We start from the raw sequence: 18,451 nt of genomic DNA, 5'->3' as shown, positions 1-18,451 counted from the left end.
ACTTGCATCCTGTATTTCCCCACAAGCTTAGCATGTCAAACACTTGTTAATAGAGTGAACCTGTTGCTTCCTCTAATAGCATGCTTGGGTGCCAACAACTTTGCAGTCAAAACAGGCCACTGAGTAACAACACCAGGTATTAGCATTTTCAGAGGCAGGGTGGATAAAAATCAATGTTTTTTTTTAAATAAATAAATAAATAAAATTAGATTTTTATTTAAATCAGATTTTTTTAAAATTGGATTTTTAAAATAAAATGCTGTTGGAGGGGAAATCTTTCTAAAGATAGTTTTCTATTTAAGTTATATTATAGTCCAAAGGCTATTCACCAGGAAATAAGGATTTATTTTAAGTTTTTCATGTGTGCTAAAACGCAGTCTAAGTTTTTTTAAAAAAATTGTTTAACCACATCAGTTAACAAACATGGATACATATACTATAATGTTATTGTTTTAGTTAAATAAATTGTTTAAATTGTCATTAAGGAAATGACTATTTTTCTGCTTCCAATAAAGTACAGCAGAAAAGTTGTCCAAATATAAGGAGTTAACTTATTAAACCTCACAATAATTTCATAATTATCTGTCTATGTATTTCTAGTAGTATAACCAAATGAGTAATGTTTGATATAACTGTAAAAACTACTCTGAAAATTTATTATTCCAAAAATGAAACCTTCATCTGGTTGTAAATATTAAGATTATACCAGCAAGAATGTGTCTTTCTGTATATATATAAAAAAAGATTTACCGTAAATCAAGTCTTACTGATTAGTGATTTAAATCAATTTGATTTAAATCAAATCCACCCTGTTCAGAGGACCCTTAAAGATTGTGGAAGTGTGTGTGAGAGAGAGAGTCTGAATAAATTTAAAGAAGAAAAATACCCCCCAAAATTATCACAGGCCAATGAGGATTGAGCATGCTGAATAGCCATGGAATATAGTCAGGAGAAAATGAAAAAGCATGTGGGAATGTATGTGGGAAAAGGCAAAAGAAGAGAGCAGAAGGCATGTAATCTGCAAGCCAAACAGTTTGGCATATAATTAGTCAAAGGTGGGTTAAAAAAAAAGAAACCCAGCAAGCTTTTGATGCAAGAGGCAGTCCAATGTGGCCAAACCGGATCAGAACCATTGAATTTTGTGCACAAATCCATTTAAAATGGATTCTTCCTCCATCCCTAGTGGCGGAGTGGACCTGCTGCCTGGCAGAGCACCTGTTTGCCTGCACTTCTATCTGTATTCCTGCAAACAAATCAAAATGCTGGGAGTGTTCAATGCTCTCTCTGCCAATGGAATCCCAAAATCCAGTTACTGCTGTCCCTGGAACTCACTGTTCAGGAGAAGTGGGGTTTTGCCCTTTTGTGACTCCTTGGCTCCCTCACAAACCCAAGAGTTCTTAACAACAAAATAAAATGCAGGGGGGTTTGGGGTCGGTGGGGAAGAAACATGTCTCCTTTATATAAACAATTATGGGTATCATAATCCCTTATCCTGAATGAACCACCACAAGCCCCTCAAAGCCAAAAACCATTATTTTGGCACCTTCAAATTTTAAGAGGTGTTTTCTGTTCATGTACACAAGCTTTTTCTTCAATCCACAAAAATATACCATCTGTCAATTTAAACGTTCAGAAAAGTTTGGACTGTTATTTGACAGGAAGGGTGAGGCCTGAAACAGCAGCTCACCCTCAACCAAGATGGCTCCCTGAGGTAAAAACAAGCTGTCAACTTCCATTATTACTATCCTATGAAAAGTCACATAAAAAAATGGATGTCTCATTATTTTACTCTTCCCTACAATCCAGAGCTGGTGGCCAGAGGTTGACAGGGAGGGAAATATCTGAAGAAAATGGACTGAACTATAAGTTACACCAAACATGCTTATAAAAACATGTGCTTTAAGACTGCCACTTTTTATTTTAAAAGAAGAACAGGCACAGGGTCCTCCCTGCTGATGTGCTCCTGATTCGGATCTGAGCACCATACCACTTTCCGCCAAAATTTATTTCCCCATCCTTCCTATTTCCCCACCAAAAGGTGCCGGTTGGTGCAGAAGAGGAGATTTTTTTTGGCGGGAAACCAGCTCAAGGCCCTGATTCAGATTGGGAGGGTGGTTTAGTGTGGGGGCCCTGTGCCAATTTCCTTTGGGGGGGGGAGATATCACAGTTCAATAACATTTGTAATCTATTTTGTTCTGCTCTTGCTTCCGTTCACGATTCACCTGAAGCAAAGACAGTGCTATCCCTAAGGTATGGCAAACTGGGGCAATGGCCTCAGCCCCTGTGCTCTGGGAGGGGGGCACATAGGGCAGGCAATAGGCATTGCACCACCCAAGGCAGGTATCATCACCATTCCTCCTCCTCTCCTCATTGGGATGTTGGAAAATTTCTGCGAAAATGGAAACAGGAGTGGAAATTGCTGATGTTCACAAATTTGTCCCATCTCCACGACAAAGATCAATCTAGTGAATAAGATAGCTACTTGGTGTTGTTGCTGCTTTCAGTCAGCCAATGATACAGAATTGATTACCCACCCCCATTGACATTGTTTCCTTTGTACTGAAGTAGAGAGGGTGGAATAGTGAAACCACAATATTGTTTGCAAAATTAATTATGTAAGTTACATAATTTTGCTACAGCAGAGAGCAAGACAAATGACAAAGGCTTGGGCAGAAGACAACTTGCAGATGAACGGAAACAGTGCAGCATGGGATTGACACATGTGTGCGATGGGAAAGGATGCCTAAGACTCTTGCAGCAAAAAAGGGGGGAATTTGAGCTTCCTTAAGCACCTAGCCCACAAGAGATAACGACTGCCTTTACTCATGTCTCATGAGCTACTGTATCCAGTCAGAACATGAAAATATGCTGCCCTCAGTAGCTTAATTGAGAAAGAAGCTCCTTCCTCTGTATCCAGCATGAAAGCACTTGGTCAAACATGCAGCTTGCCTGAGACTAAGATAATCTGCTCTCCTTATGAGAGCCAGGGGGGTCAGGGAAAAGTCTTGTTTAGCTAAAGTGGTACCTCGGGTTAAGAACTTAATTCGTTCTGGAGGTCCGTTCTTAACCTGAAACTGTTCTTCACCTGAGGTACCACTTTAGTTAATGGGGCCTCCTGCTGCCTCCACACGATTTATGTTCTCATCCTGAAGCAAAGTTCTTAACCCGAGGTACTATTTCTGGGTTAGCAGAGTCTGTAACCTGAAGCGTCTGTAACCTGAACCCGAGGTACCACTGTATTAGTAGCTACAAGATTAAGTAAGCACATGTGACAGCCTGTTTAAAGAGCCAAGCCAAAAACCAATTATACTCCCTGACATTCCAGCTTGGCTCCTTCTACTGACCTGTTTAAAACCTTATCTTTTCACCCTGGCATGCTCAAACCCATCTCCCTGCTCTACCTTTTCCCTTCACCCCCTCCCCAATTCCCTTGCATGCCCACTAGATGTTATCCCAGCAAACACATCATTCAGAACCCCAATTTCCTGAGATAAAGGGAAGATGGCAGCAGTTGCTTAACCACAGGAAACTCTTATGCAAATTCAGGCCACTGGCCCACCAAGCTCACTGCTGTCTCTGGTGACTGACAGCCTCTCTCCAGGATTTTGGACAAGCGACCTTCCCAGCCCTACCCGGAGATTGAACCTGGGACCTTGTGCAAGCAAAGCAGCTCATCCAGCACTGAGCAGTGGTGCTTCCCCCAAAGGGGAAGTAAACAGACCCCTCCCAGGTCTGGATATTCTTGTATGCAAATGCCCCACTCACTAGGGACATTTTGCCCACTTCCTGTAAGCCTAGATTTTGGAGGGATGAAATTTACTCCCACTGCTCCTGCCTGTCAATTCTCCCTTGTAAGTATGCCCCATATGAGCAGCATTAAGGCATTTTGCAGCATTAAGGCATTTTGAGAGAGGATTAATCTGCACACACAAGTCCTACCCTGAACATCTTCCTTAGCTAAAAAATTCTTTCCAGTAGCACCTTAGAGACCAACTAAGTTTGTTCTTGGGTAGGGCTGAAGAAGTGTGCATGCACACAAAAGCTCATACCAAGAACAAACTTAGTTGGTCTCTAAAGTGCTACTGGAAAGAATTTTTAATTTTTAATTTTGTTTTGACTATGGCAGACCAACACGGCTACCCACCTGTATCTTCATTAACTGTAGTCTCAGACCTTCATACATTGGGCAGATGTTATGAAGGAGTATTTTCCATGCATTTTGCTGAACGCACTAAGAACCCATCTTCAGACTTTCCTGTTTGATGCTCTTTATCCCTGCTGTATGAAGGTGCAAACAGGGCTATGGGGGGATAGGAATATCTAATTATACCCTTAGAATCTAAGCATGAGGATATGAGCTGGGCTCCCATCTTATAAAACAGATGGATCTAGTTTGCTAAGGGGCATTAGAAATCTAGCTTGCATAGGGGCATTAGAAATAAATGAATATTTCCCCAGGCAATTTCACTCAGCATGTTCCTTCCTTAAAGATTGTGCAAGTAGTACAGAAACAACACACTTACTCCAGAACAACCCCTGCAGAGATGGGTAACGCTGCTTGCCCTTGTTCATAGGAAAGCACCTAGTTTATTCCAAAGCAACCGCGGTATGGAGGAAGTGGGCAGAGAGACGTTCTTCTCCCTCTCTTGTAAGGCTAAAAAGCCTGGAGTCCTCTAGGACAGGAGAGTGAGGAGGACTGACAAATGGAAGTACTTTTTCATACAGCACACAGTTAAAAACAATGGAATGCACTACCACCAGTTATAATGGCCACCAATTTGTATGGCTTTTACTGGGGATTAGGTATTTGTGAAGATAAAGCATTGAAAGGCTACTAAATCATCATTGCTATATGCTACCACCAGGTTCAGAAGAACCAGTGCCAGATTTACGGGTATAAGCTGAACAAGCTATAGCTTAGGGCCCCACTCTCTTGGCCCCCCCCCAAAAAAAAATTAAAGAAAAACAAACCCTGGACGTACATTTCCAAAATATAAGATAAAAAACAAATAAAATAAAACCTACATACAATAACAGTGGCAAATGGCTTTAGATACCTATTAGGTCCATAAATTACCACATAGCATATATTCAACACAAAAAACAGTGACAATTTGTTGTTGACCAAGGACAGCTGGACATATAAAGGGCCTCCTTACCTTCAGTAGCTTAGGACCTCAACAAACCTAAATCTGGCCCTGAGAAGAACTATGCCTCTGAGTAGCTGTTGCTGGGGGAACATGATCAGGAGACAGGTAGGTAGCCGTGTTGAAACAAAATTTAAAAAATTCCTTCCGGTAGCACCTTAGAAACTAACTAAGTTTGTTATTGGAAGAAGTGTGCACGAAAGCTCATACCAATGCACACAAAAGCTCATACCAATAACAAACTTAGTTGGTCTCTAAGGTGCTACTGGAAGGAATTTTTTTATTTTGTTATGATCAGGAGAGTTCTATTGCACCCATATCCTGCTCGAGGGCTTCCTTAGGGCAGGCACGTCCAACAGGTAGATCGTGATCTATTGGTAGATCACTGGACGTCTGTGGTAGATCACTGGTAGATCACTGGCTCCCTCAAAGAAGCTCAACAACTTTGGCTCCCCTAAAAAAAAGTTCATTTTTTTGTCCTGCACCAAAACAGGGCTTTCCTTCTCCCTTAAAAAAGCTCAACAACAACTTTGAACTGAATGCCTAAGAAACGTGGCTTTCCTCCTCCCCAAAAAAGCTCAACAACTTGAGTTGGCTACCCTTGCCTTAGGGCATCTGATTTGGCCACTGTGGGAAAACGAAATGCTGGACAAAGTAAGCCCTTGATCTAATCTGCCAGGGTTCTTCTTAATGTTCTTAACCTTGTATCGAGAGAATTCCTTACCATTCAAAATGCCTTGCTCCATCTTGGTCACTTCCATATCAAGATCTTGCTCACTCGATTTATTTGACGATTCTGTATGTAAACACAGAAACAAAAGACCATTAAGCAAAAATTAGTATACCTCATTCTTCCAAGCCACATTCAGGATAAGGGACGGATTACACATCTGAAGAAATTAGTGCATCTGAATATCAGTGACACCCTCCCTTCCCCACCAAAGAGATGTTTTGATAGAAAGAAACCTTGGGACTTAGGCTTTGTTTTTCAGGATAGTTGGAGAGGTAGAAAAAGCAGATGGCCAAAAGCTTAAGCAGGCCCTAAGGTAATGAGGAGCTCCACATCATTCATCACAAAGCATGTTAAGAAATTGAGGGGTGCGTGTGTGCTTTTTCATAGGATGAATCAGAATAAATGCTGTTCCTTGTTGCACTATAAACCAGTATTGTACGTGGACCGAATGGTCTGAGAAGCTTCAGTATTTTCATTTTAATGGATGTTCCTCGACCTCGTGGCTTCTGAGAAGAGTGAAGGCAGTGTTATGGCTTATATTTAGACATTGCAAAAGGTTACAAACAGTTCTGGAACATCAGTAAAGAGCAAGGGCTCATCCACACGTCCTTTTGTCCCGCTGCTTCCCCCCCCAGGGAAAACCGCTCTTTAGTGCTCAGTCAGAGCAAATGACAATTGGAGTTTTCTCTGGGTTGATGTTTGCTCTGAGTTAGCACTTAATGGCAGGTTTTTTCCTGGGAAAGGAGCAGCCCAAGGGAGAAATTGCTCAGACATGTGCCTAGAAACTGCAGGTCAAGTGGAAAATCACTTGGACTGATGCTTTCTAGGCATAGGTCAAGCGTCAAGCGGAAGTGTAGACCTAACCCTTAATTAGCATTTGTCAATAGTTACTGATACACTACAGGACATACCTTCTGAGTCTTTGCTGCCACTCAGAATAAAAAACAGCACATTAATTAGAATTCATGGCCCATTCTTTTCCAAAGTGTCTGGGGAACAACCTATCTGTTGGTTTGGGTATGCTGCAGGAGAAGAGTTGTTGTTGTTCAGTTGTTCAGTCGTGTCCGACTCTTCGTGACCCCATGGACCAGAGCACGCCAGGCACGCCTATCCTTCACTGCCTCTTGCAGTTTGGCCAAACTCATGTTAGTAGCTTCGAGAACACTGTCCAACCTAACAGAAAGACCTTCAGAATTAAGAACTATAGAATTTTACAGCTAAGGCTCCTATGCAGTTGTTCATCCTCTTAAGTTTGAAAAGAGCTCTCTCTCTCACACACACACAAGCATGTGCGCACACAAACACACACAATTTGGGTTTTCTCTGGACTTACTCTTGCTCTTATTTAAAGCTAAAGAGCAGGGCTTCTTGGGGAAAGGAGTGGGGCATGGAGAAAACCACACGGATCCGTGTTTTCTCTGCACAGGACAAGCAGAAGTGTGGACAGCCCTAAGCGAAGAAGTCCCATATCATGCTACCTTTCCTGACAGGGGAATTGTTCCATCCCCTCGATGATTTTGGTTGCCCTCTTCTGAACCTTTTCTAAGTCTAAAATACCCTTTTTGAGGCAAGGCAACCAAACCCTACACGTTATTCCTAATGTGGTCATACACTAGATTTGTATGATGGCATACAGTTTTATTTTCAGTTTCTTTCCTAATCTTCCACAGCAGTGAATTTGTCTTTTCCACTGCTTCTACAGTCAGTTGATGCCTTCATCGAGCTATCTACTACCACCCCAGCTTCCTGTTCCTGGTTAGTCACTATCAGTTCACACCCCATTAGCGTATTTGTGAAATTAAGATGCATGCAAGGCAGATTCCCAAATGCACTCCAATAGGAATTGTAGCCCAGAAACGTAGTACAGGTTCCCCATACTTGAGCTAGCACATTGGTGAACAGAATTTATTTATTTTTTTACACTATCCTCTCCAGCAGAACCAGCTCAATTCGGACTTCGGCATAACATTAAGACATAAAATGTTGAGAATAAGGCAGAGAGGGGCATTTCTCTTTGCTTCTTCCCACATTATCATTATCTCTTCCAGGGAATCTTGGTTGGCTTTCCCTAAGGAATCCTAGACCTCCCAAGGAGAAGCAGGCCTGGGGCAGTGCTGTCAAGTATCCCGTTTTCCCCGGGATTCTCCCTTATTTCAAGCAGTTTCCTGCTGCTCTCCCTTATTTTTTATTTCCCTTAAATTTCCCATTTTTAATAGAAGCAGCTCCTCCCCTGCTGGCCAGGGACTGGGTGGGAAGACCTCGCCTACTTGGAGAGAAAAGCCTCAGCCCTCAAAGCAAGTGGGAGCCGTTTCCCGTGCTTACAGGGGGGTGTATTCCTCCCCCTGCATCAGCCCCTATCCATTGCCACCGAGCCCCTCAGCCGGCCAATAGGGTTAGCTGTCGGGTGGAGCCTGGCTGCCTTTGAGCAGCTGCTGCTTCCTGTCCTGTTTTGATGGGATCAGACAAGAAGACGATGGGGCTCCATCGCGCGGTGCACATGGCTGCCCTCCTCTTTGCTGGCTGCCCTCCTCTTTGCTTCGCTCCGAGCCCGAGCCCGCTTGGAGTTTACATTGCTGCTCCACCCACTTTTGCTTCTGGCTCCGCCCACCACTGACATGTGACTGTCCCTGGGATAGGTGAGACTGCTGATCCCTTATTTTCAAATCCGAAACTTGACATCTATGGCCTGGGGCTAAAGCAGGGAAGGGCCAAGTTAAGTAGTCCAAAGTTGTTGCTGAAAGAGGGGAAGTGGGAAAGGTAGACGATGCCCCTGGGCTTGCAGAAATTCTGGCGCTTCCCTGATTGTGGATGAATAAGTTGCAATAAAGGAAGTTCCATATCCTGTCGCCGATCACAAAAAGCAGGGAAAGCTGAAAACAACAATTTGGAACAACAACAAAAAAGTGGTCTAAAAGTGAAAATAAGAAAATATATCTTAAGCAATTCAGTATTATGCAAAAGAGAAAAACCCCCAAAGATGACAAATTGGGTCCATTGTTCGAAACGACATTTCAGAGGAAAGAATATCACAAATATTTCATCAGTGGGAACTAGAAATGCAAGTGTTGCTCAAATTTATCAAGGGGAAGTTGGTTCCGCTCGGGGTCATTGTAACACACACTGAAGGGGTCAGATCCTTTCTGCTTTTTTTAAACATCCCAAAGTATGCTCAACCCTGGAAGTGCATGATGAAATTGAATTAATTTGCTCACATTCCTCTCTCTTGTCATCTCTTCTACTGTCAGTATTTCGTTTATAAACTGCTTAGGGCAGAAAGCTGACTTTTCTACTTACGTTAGTACATAGTTAGTATGTAAATATCTAATTCATAGCATTGTATAAAATATTATTAATTTCCTTAAGTGTATTCACTCCAGAAGCAGCAGCAAGAGCCCCCCCCCTGTAATCACTCTGCTCTGGGTTGTTGTTGTTTTTTTAAATATATATAATTCTTTATTGAAAATTATAACATTCATACATTAAAAACAACACACAACAAAACAGACATCACACACACACAAAAACCTAAACCTTAACCTAAAAGCAAATATCAAACATAAAAAGTAGTAATAATAATAATACACCAAAAGAAAAAGAAAAATTATAACCAAAACAAGTCATACTTATTCATTCATTCTATTAATAGCATATCAATATTCACTACTTAAGTAAATAAATCATAACCAATCAAAATTAGTCATAAATCATAATACCTGATTACAAGCTTTACTTAGGCTTCCGCCTGCCCTCCTCTCGGGTTGCTTAATTTACTCGATACTGCATTCCTCAGCCACTTAACCAAACTTCTTGTGAATTTATTAACTTCTTATCTTTCCTTCCCCTTATTACCGATACAGAAAATTAGAAATGGATCCAAGTTTTTATATTCGGGCACTGTTTTTTCATATATGCTCCAAATTTCGCCCAACTTTGGTTAATTTTTTGATTACCACCGCCTCTTATTCTGTTAATTTTGCCAAATCCAGGTAGCTATATAATTTCTCTTGCCATTCCTGTATACTAGGTACTTCTTGTGTCTTCCAATATGATGCGACCAGTATCCTTGCTGCCACTACTGCATAAAGAAACAATTTTCCACCTTCCTTTCCTATTCCATCATCTAATATACCTATTAAAAAGGCTTCCTGATTTCTTTTTATTATATTTCAATATCTTCTTAATTTCTTCAAAAATTTGGGTCCAAATTTTTTTAATTTTAATTTTGGGGGTTGTTTTTTTTTGGGGGGGGGCACTCAATGTTTATTACTTTTTAAAAAGAAGATTCTAGACCCCATGGCAGAGATTAATTTCTTACATCCGTTTTTCAAGCTCTCTGAAAACAAACCACCCAAAATCAACCAGCCAGGTGCAATGTTGTCATTTCATTTCGTTCCGAACTAGGTGTTATGCTTCCTGGGATGAACAAGTATGAATTGATTCACTGGCATAACTGTAGTTCAGTGTTCTTTTTCCAACATAATTCTCTGTTCTGAACAAAGTTGCCTCCTGCCTGATCATATGAATTAACTAATAACTATTATCGATGCAAGGACCGAAATTACTACACACTCAAGAAATGACTAAAAATAAATTGAACTAAATGAAAAAATAAATATATATAGAAGATGGCACTTCGAATTTGGAGCCAGACAGACGTGCAAGTTCAGATGAAGGCACATGAGGGTGGGTGGGTGGGTGGGAATAATGCTCTTGTACTGGGACCCTGATCAGTGGCTTCCTTTCCAGCAGTAGGAGACATGTTGGTCCCACTATTCCATATTTGTAAATAATATTAATGACACCACAAGTCTCCTGCGCAGCGTGCTTACTCACCCAAAAGAAACAACATGCAGCAATGCTGCTATGGGGGCAATGGGGAACGGTGTGCTGAGCAATACTTTCACACTGCACGCAAAATAGGAAGCATATTTGTGTCACTGGGTTCAAAATGGAAAAATTCTGCTTCTCGCCGTGCTGAGTCACCAGAAAGAAAGGAAAGCAGCTGCTCTGGAGAAATCAAACCTCAGAGGAACTAGATTAAATTACCTAATGCTAGCAGCCCAAGGGGGTATATGAGATTTTGGGAAACTTGTTCCTAGTGCTTACGTACACCAGAAACACCTCCCTCCCATTTCCTCCAGAATCTCCAGGGGCGGATAGGTAGGGTCACAGGTTTCCCCACCTCCTGCTCTAAAATCTGCTGCTTGCCTTAAAGCATGGGTAGGCAAACTAAGGCCCAGGGGCCGGATCCGGCCCAATTGCCTTCTGAATGCTGTCTGCAGACGGTCTGGGAATCAGCGTGTTTTTACATGAGTAGAATGTGTCCTTTTATTTAAAACGCATCTCTGGGTTATTTGTGGGGCATAGGAATTCATTCTTTTTCTTTCCTTTTTCCTTTTTCAAAAATATAGTCCGGCCCCCCACAAGGTCTGAGGGACAGTGGACCGGCCCCCTGCTGAAAAAGTGTGCCGACCCCTGCCTTAAAGGCACCGAGATTGGGAAAGTGCTGCAAAGTGCTGCAAATTACTTGTTTTGTTCATTCGTTTCCTTGCAAATGAAGCCTCTAAGCAGCCTATAAAGACTAAAAAACATACATTAAGACTGTCAATAAAAATCAACGATAAGGGCAGGTTGATAAAAAGGCAAAACGAATAAAACAACAGTTAAAAAAGTATACTTTTCAAGCAAAAATTATGAATTAATATGCACATCAAGTTTGGGTCCCAGGACTCAAACACACCTTTGACCCAAAGGCCCTTCCCTCCAAATCTGGATGCATGAAGACTGATTGCAATTCCTCAGTGGCCCTTTTTCTGCGACTGCGCAGGCCACACTCTGCCTTCTTGCTCCCTCCCTCGGCTGAGTCTTTGTCCTGGAACTGAGCCTGGCTCAGATTAAGCGTGACTGTGCCTAAATGCTGAACTCACCAGGTACTAGTAAGTCACCATCTCTCGGTCTCGGTTACCCTGCCTTTGAAGTGGGGATAATAGTGGCCTATGCTTATAGGTGTGTTGCAAGCTTTTACAAGGTCATGAAACAGTATGGAGTTAAGGTGCAGCACTCATAATTAATAGTTATTAGACAGGCTTAGTTAATAGGCTTAGACACAGGCCCCAATTTGACTTGTGAGACCATTTCCCCCAAACCACACCCACTTCCCTCACATCCGACGTCAGATGAGACATCAGGAGTGGGCAGGTAGAGATCTGACTGCAAAAGGGGAGGGGGAGCTTAAAGCATATGCGTTCCTGATTGCTCCTTGCCAAGGGATATCTGTGGTCACCACAATCAGCTGATCATCAGTGATAGCAAGGCTGTGGGATCAGCTGCGCTATGGAATTTGCCATAACTCTGTAGCACAACCAATCCTTGCTGAAAGCGGGGCTTGAGGTCAGTATCTGTCACCTGATTGGTAGATGCTGCACTTGAGCTCAAGCCACATGGCAAAGTGGGGGGGGGAATGAGGCACCTGATGCCGTGATGATGCCAGGTGATTGACAGGTGGCTAGCCCCACCCACCTGTCAAAGTGCCCCGCTTTGGCAAGGGAACCCAGGGTCCGGCCTGCTGGCTGGAAAATGTTCGCTAACCCTGAGTGGATGTGGAGCTTTGTGAAGGACACACTGAACCAGGAGATCTGGAGAACCAAATTCCAGAAAACTGAGAGTGTTGCTGAGCATTTGCTCACCGCTTGCTGGAGGCCATAGGTCCGGAGGCAGATTTGGAAAGAGGCTCCTTATGCCTTCCAAGAACTGCTGGCAACTCTGCTCGCCTTTGATCTGGATCTTCACTGGGAGTTTTCGTATCTTCTCCTTCATGTTTTGCATCTTATCCAGAGCTTCATAATCACTCTTGGAGATCAAGTTCTGGGAGGCCTCATCAACTAAGATTACATCAGGTGCTCTTTGAAGGAAGAAGAAGAGGAGAAGAAGAAGAAGAAGAAGAAGAAGAAGAAGAAGAAGAAGAAGAAGAAGAAGAAGAAGAAGAGTAGTTTGGATTTGATATCCCACTTTATCACTACCTGAAGGAGTCTCAAAGCGGCTAACATTCTCCTTTCCCTTCCTCCCCCACAACAAACACTCTGTGAGGTGAGTGGGGCTGAGAGACTTCAGAGAAGTGTGACTAGCCCAAGGTCACCCAGCAGCTGCATGTGGAGGAGCGGAGATGCGAACCTGGTTCACCAGATTAGGAGTCTACCACTCTTAACTACTACACCACACTGGCTCTCACCCGATTGTCTCAAAGGCCATGGGTGGAAGCAGCCGTGGCTGCCTTGGAGAAGAAACAGGCATGTTGCTATTAGTCTGCGTTAGTGCCTCTCGCCCTGTTTTCTCCTGAGAAATCCTAATGTGCCGGCATCAATATATTGTAAACCACCCTGTGGTCCTCGGATGAAGGGTGGTATAGAGATTTAATAAATTTAATCAATAAAATAAGATAAATAAACACCAGTTTCCTATATGATTAATTTGGTTAGTTCTGCATATTCAACTAATTTTTGTAACCATTCTGACCTGGAAGGGATTTTATCATTTTCCTTGTTATTCACTATTAGAATTCTCGCAATGACGGTGGCATATAGAATTTTTTTTCTTAAATTGCTAGGAATGTCTGGTCCTGTAATTCCGAGGAGAAAAGCTTCTGGTTTCTTCGTAAATGAAACCCTAAACATTTTAAAAAGTTAATATAAATATATAAAAGTTAATATAAATATCATCCCAGAAGATTTTAATTTTTTTACATAACCACCACATATGCAACATTGTACCAATTCCTTCTCTACATCTCCAACAAATACTAGATACATTTTTATACATTTTCGAAAGCTTCCATGGAGTCAAATACCAGCAGTATTGAATTTTTTTTGAATTTTTTGAAAATTTCCCCTCAAAGTGTAACACGCCGTAAATTTCCAGTTTATTTTCCATAAATTTTCCTACTCTTTCAAGTCTATATTATACCCAAAATCCTGCGCCCATTTGATCATGGCAGCTTTCACCTCCTCCTCCTTGACTTCCCAGTCAAGGAGGTGTCGGTACATTTTTGAAAGAGTTTTCATAATAGAATTGACTACCTGTACATCTGCTTCCAATCTAGATGTCTCTGTCACAACCCCCTTTTTTATTCATTTTAAATGTTTCAAATAGTTGATAATACCTGTATTGGAACCAATCTGTTATCTGGTCTCTGAACTCTTTGAAGCTTTTCAGCTTTAGTTCATTTTTCTTCTTCTTTTAATAATGTTTTATATATAGGCCAATTTCCTCCCGTGTTTCTCCTTATTACTGCAAATGCTTCGATTGGTGATATCCACCAAGGTGTTTTTGGCTCTTAAAGATCTTTACATTTCTCCTAAACTGTATATAGGGATTTTCTGACAATATGATTCAAAAATCTCTTGTGAATTTTAACTTTCCCATACCCCAGGTACACGGAGCACAATTCAGTGTTGGTGCTGACCTTTAAAGCTCTAAACGGCCCAGTATACCTGAAGGAGCGTCTCCACCCCCATTGTTCTGCCCAGACACTGAGGTCCAGCTCCGAGGGCCTTCTGGTGGTTCCCTCACTGCAAGAAGTGAAGCTACAGGGAACCAGGCAGAAGGCCTTCTCGGTAGTGGCACCCTCCCTGTGGAACGCCCTCCCATCAGATGTCAAGGAAATAAACAACTATCTGACCTATAGATGACATCCTTGTTTAGGGAACTTTTTAACGTTTGATGTTTTATCATGTTTTTAATATTCTGTTGGGAGCTCACCAGTGGCTGGGAAAACCCAGCCAGATGGGCGGGGTATAAATAATAAATTATTATTATTATTATTATTATTATTATTATTATTATTAGGAATACCTCTTCTTAGATGATGCCTGCAGGGAAGTGAATCTAAAAATCAGAGAGTGGATGCTTCCTCTCCCCTCCCCTTCAGAACCATTGATTCAGTTATATGTCAACCTAATAAATTAGGAGGTGATGATCAGTCTTTACAATCTGTAACAGGATTCATGGGCCAGATGTGTCTGCCAACTCCCATTCCTTTATCTCCTGATCTGAAGATGAAACACTCCACCTGCTCTTTAGACATCCGGCTCTTAAAGAGCAAGCAGAGGGCTTCATCTGCTCCCTTTAACGGCAGGTACCACAGATCAGAGATGAAGCCCTTCACCTGCTCTTTTAAAGTAAAAGGCAGCATTTCCAAGCAACCACCGAAATGGAGCTTGCCGAAATTGTGTGCGAGTGAGAGCGCTGAGTCTACATGTCTGTTACGCGCCTGTTGTAGGTGTGGCGAGTGTTCGTGTATGAACATATGCGTTGGCTGTACTCATTGCTGCTGGCATATGACTCATGGATGTGTGACTGCCCCCATCACAACATCCCTGGACTAAAAAAGGTCCCCCCCCATGATTTGTAAGCTCAAGAAATTAAGATTTATTTAACTGGACAACCATTCTACAAATTCTGCTCCATAATCCACAAGTGTGGCTGTTCTATATGGCTCCTTTCCAGGACTTCTTAGGGGTTTTTTTTTTTTTACCATCAAGGTGTTTGACCCAAGCAGGAAAAAATGCTTGGTAGCCAGGAATAGCAGGTGTCTGCATGGATGGTGCAATATTGCGGAAAAGCTTTCTCAGGCAAAGGAGCACATAACATGGAGTTACCCCCCCCCCCCCGGACAGTGGTCCTGTGTTTTGCACAACAGGCAGAAATTCAACAAGTCAGCTTCACCTGCTTATTTTTGGCCAGGCACAGAAAGTAGCAGCAACTCAGCTCTTTATTACATGATCCAATCTACTTGCAGTAGCTCAGATTGTATTGTGAGGGACAGGTCTTGCCATGAACAATGAATGTATCAGAGAGAAGAACAATACAGAGAGAGAGAGAGAGAGAGAGAGAGGCAGGCAAGGAAGTGGACAGGAGAAAAGAGCAGGTTCTGCTTTGCATATTGGTGGTGTGTGGCTTCCCTCCGTTCTCTGCCTTCCCTAACAAAGAAGCCCTGAGCCAGTACGCTAGGGCTGGGGAAATTGTGGCATTCCAGGTGCTATTGACCATTGGCTGGACCTGGCAGGGGCTGATGGGAGTTGTAGTCCACCAGAAATCATAGAATCATAGAGTTGGAAGAGACCACAAGGGCCATCCAGTCCAACCCCCTGCCAAGCAGGAAACACCATCAAAGCATTCCTGACAGATGGCTGTAAAGTCTCTGCTTAAAGACCTCCAAAGAAGGAGACTCCACCACACTCCTTGGTATAATAATAATAATATTTATTATTTGTACCCCGCCCATCTGGCTGGATTTCCCCAGCCACTCTGGGCGGCTTCCAACAGAAACCAAATACAACAATATCAAACATTAAAAACTTCCCTAAAAAGGGCTGCCTTCAGGTTTTTTCTGAATGTCAGGTAGTTGTTTATTTCCCTGACCTGTGATGGGAGGGCGTTCCACAGGGCGGGCGCCACTACCGAGAAGGCCCTCTGCCTAGTTCCCTGTAGTTTTGCTTCTCGCAGTGAGGGAACAGACAGAAGGCCCTCGGCGCTGGATCTCAGTGTCCGGGCTGAATGATGGGGGTGGAGACGCTCCTTCAGGTATACAGGACCGAGGCCGTTTAGGGCTTTAAAGGTCAGCACCAACACTTTGAATTGTGCTCGGAAACGTACTGGGAGCCAATGCAGATCTCTCAGGACCGGTGTTATGTGGTCTCGGCGGCCACTCCCAGTCACCAGTCTAGCTGCCGCATTTTGGATTAATTGCAGTTTCCGGGTCACCTTCAAAGGCAGCCCCACATAGAGCGCATTGCAGTAGTCCAAGCGGGAGATAACCAGAGCATGCACCACTTTGGTGAGACAGTCCGCGGGCAGGTAGGGTCTCAGCCTGCGTACCAGGTGGAGCTGGTAGACAGCTGCCCTGGATACAGAATTAACCTGCGCTTCCATGGACAGCTGTGAGTCCAAAATGACTCCCAGGCTGCGCACCTGGTCCTTCAGGGGCACAGTTACCCCATTCAGGACCAGGGAATCCTCCACACCTGCCCTCCTCCTGTCCCCCAAGAACAGTACTTCTGTCTTGTCAGGATTCAACCTCAATCTGTTAGCCGCCATCCATCCTCCAACCGCCTCCAGGCACTCACACAGGACCTTCACGGCCTTCACTGGTTCTGATTTGAAAGAGAGGTAGAGCTGGGTATCATCCGCATACTGATGAACACCCAGCCCAAACCCCCTGATGATCTCTCCCAGCGGCTTCATATAGATATTAAAAAGCATGGGGGAGAGGACAGAACCCTGAGGCACCCCACAAGTGAGAGCCCAGGGGTCTGAACACTCATCCCCCACCACCACTTTCTGAACACGGCCCAGGAGGAAGGAGCGGAACCACTGTATAACAGTGCCTCCAGCTCCCAACCCCTCTAGCCGGTCTAGAAGGATGTTATGGTCGATGGTGTCAAAGGCCGCTGAGAGATCCAGCAGAACTAGGAAACAGCTCTCACCTTTGTCCCTAGCCCGCCGGAGATCATCGACCAGCGCGACCAAGGCGGTTTCAGTCCCATGGTGAGGCCTGAATCCCGATTGGAAGGGATCCAAATGGTCCGCTTCTTCCAGGCGTGCCTGGAGTTGTTCAGCAACCACCCTCTCAATCACCTTGCCCAAGAATGGTAGATTTGAGACTGGGCGATAGTTGGCCATATTGGCCGGGTCTAAAGATGTTTTTTTAAGAAGCGGTTTAATGACCGCCTCTTTCAGCGGGGCTGGGAAGGCTCCCTCACAGAGGGAAGCATTCACCACCCCGCGCAGCCCATCGCCCAGCCCCTCCCGGCTAGCTTTTATAAGCCAGGATGGGCAAGGATCAAGGAGACAGGTGGTTGGTTTCACTCGTCCAAGCAGCCTGTCCACATCCTCGGAGGTAACAGACTGAAATTGATCCCACGCAACTGGACTAGACAGGACTCTGGCACTCTCCCGCCCTGGCCCTGCTCCCACGGTGGAGTCTATCTCTTTCCGAATCTGAGCGATTTTATCTGCAAAAAACTTTGCAAACGCATTGCAGGAGATCTTGGGGTCCCTACCAGGCCCCGATGACGAAGGTGGCTCCGATAGATTCCGAACCACCTGAAAGAGTCTCCTGCTGCTATTCTCCGCAGATGCAATAGAGGCGGTGAAGAAAGTCTTCTTCGCCGTCGCTATCGCCACTTGGTAGGCTCGACGTTGAGCTCTAACCTGTGTTCGGTCGGATTCAGAATGGGTTTTCTGCCACCGGCGCTCTAGCCGTCTCAACGATTGTTTCATCGCCCTCAGCTCCGGGGAAAACCACGGGGCTGTCCGGGCTCCATGCAACCGGAGAGGGCGCTTCGGAGCCAAACAGTCAATAGCCCTGGTTAGCTCCACATTCCAGCGGGCCACCAGGGAATCGGCTGAAAGGCCATCAACATGGGATAAAGTATCCCCTACCACTCTCTGGAAACCATTTGGATCCATTAAGTGGCGGGGGCGGACCATCCGAATTGGTCCCACCTCCCTGCAGAGGGGAAGGGTTGCGGAGAAGTCCAGTTGCACCAGGAAGTGATCTGACCATGGCACTTCT

Source organism: Lacerta agilis, chromosome 14, assembly GCF_009819535.1.
Source record: "Lacerta agilis isolate rLacAgi1 chromosome 14, rLacAgi1.pri, whole genome shotgun sequence".
NCBI classification, from domain to species: Eukaryota; Metazoa; Chordata; class Lepidosauria; order Squamata; family Lacertidae; genus Lacerta; species Lacerta agilis.
The sequence above is the reverse complement of the archived record's forward strand: the minus strand, read 5'-3'. Positions refer to the sequence as shown.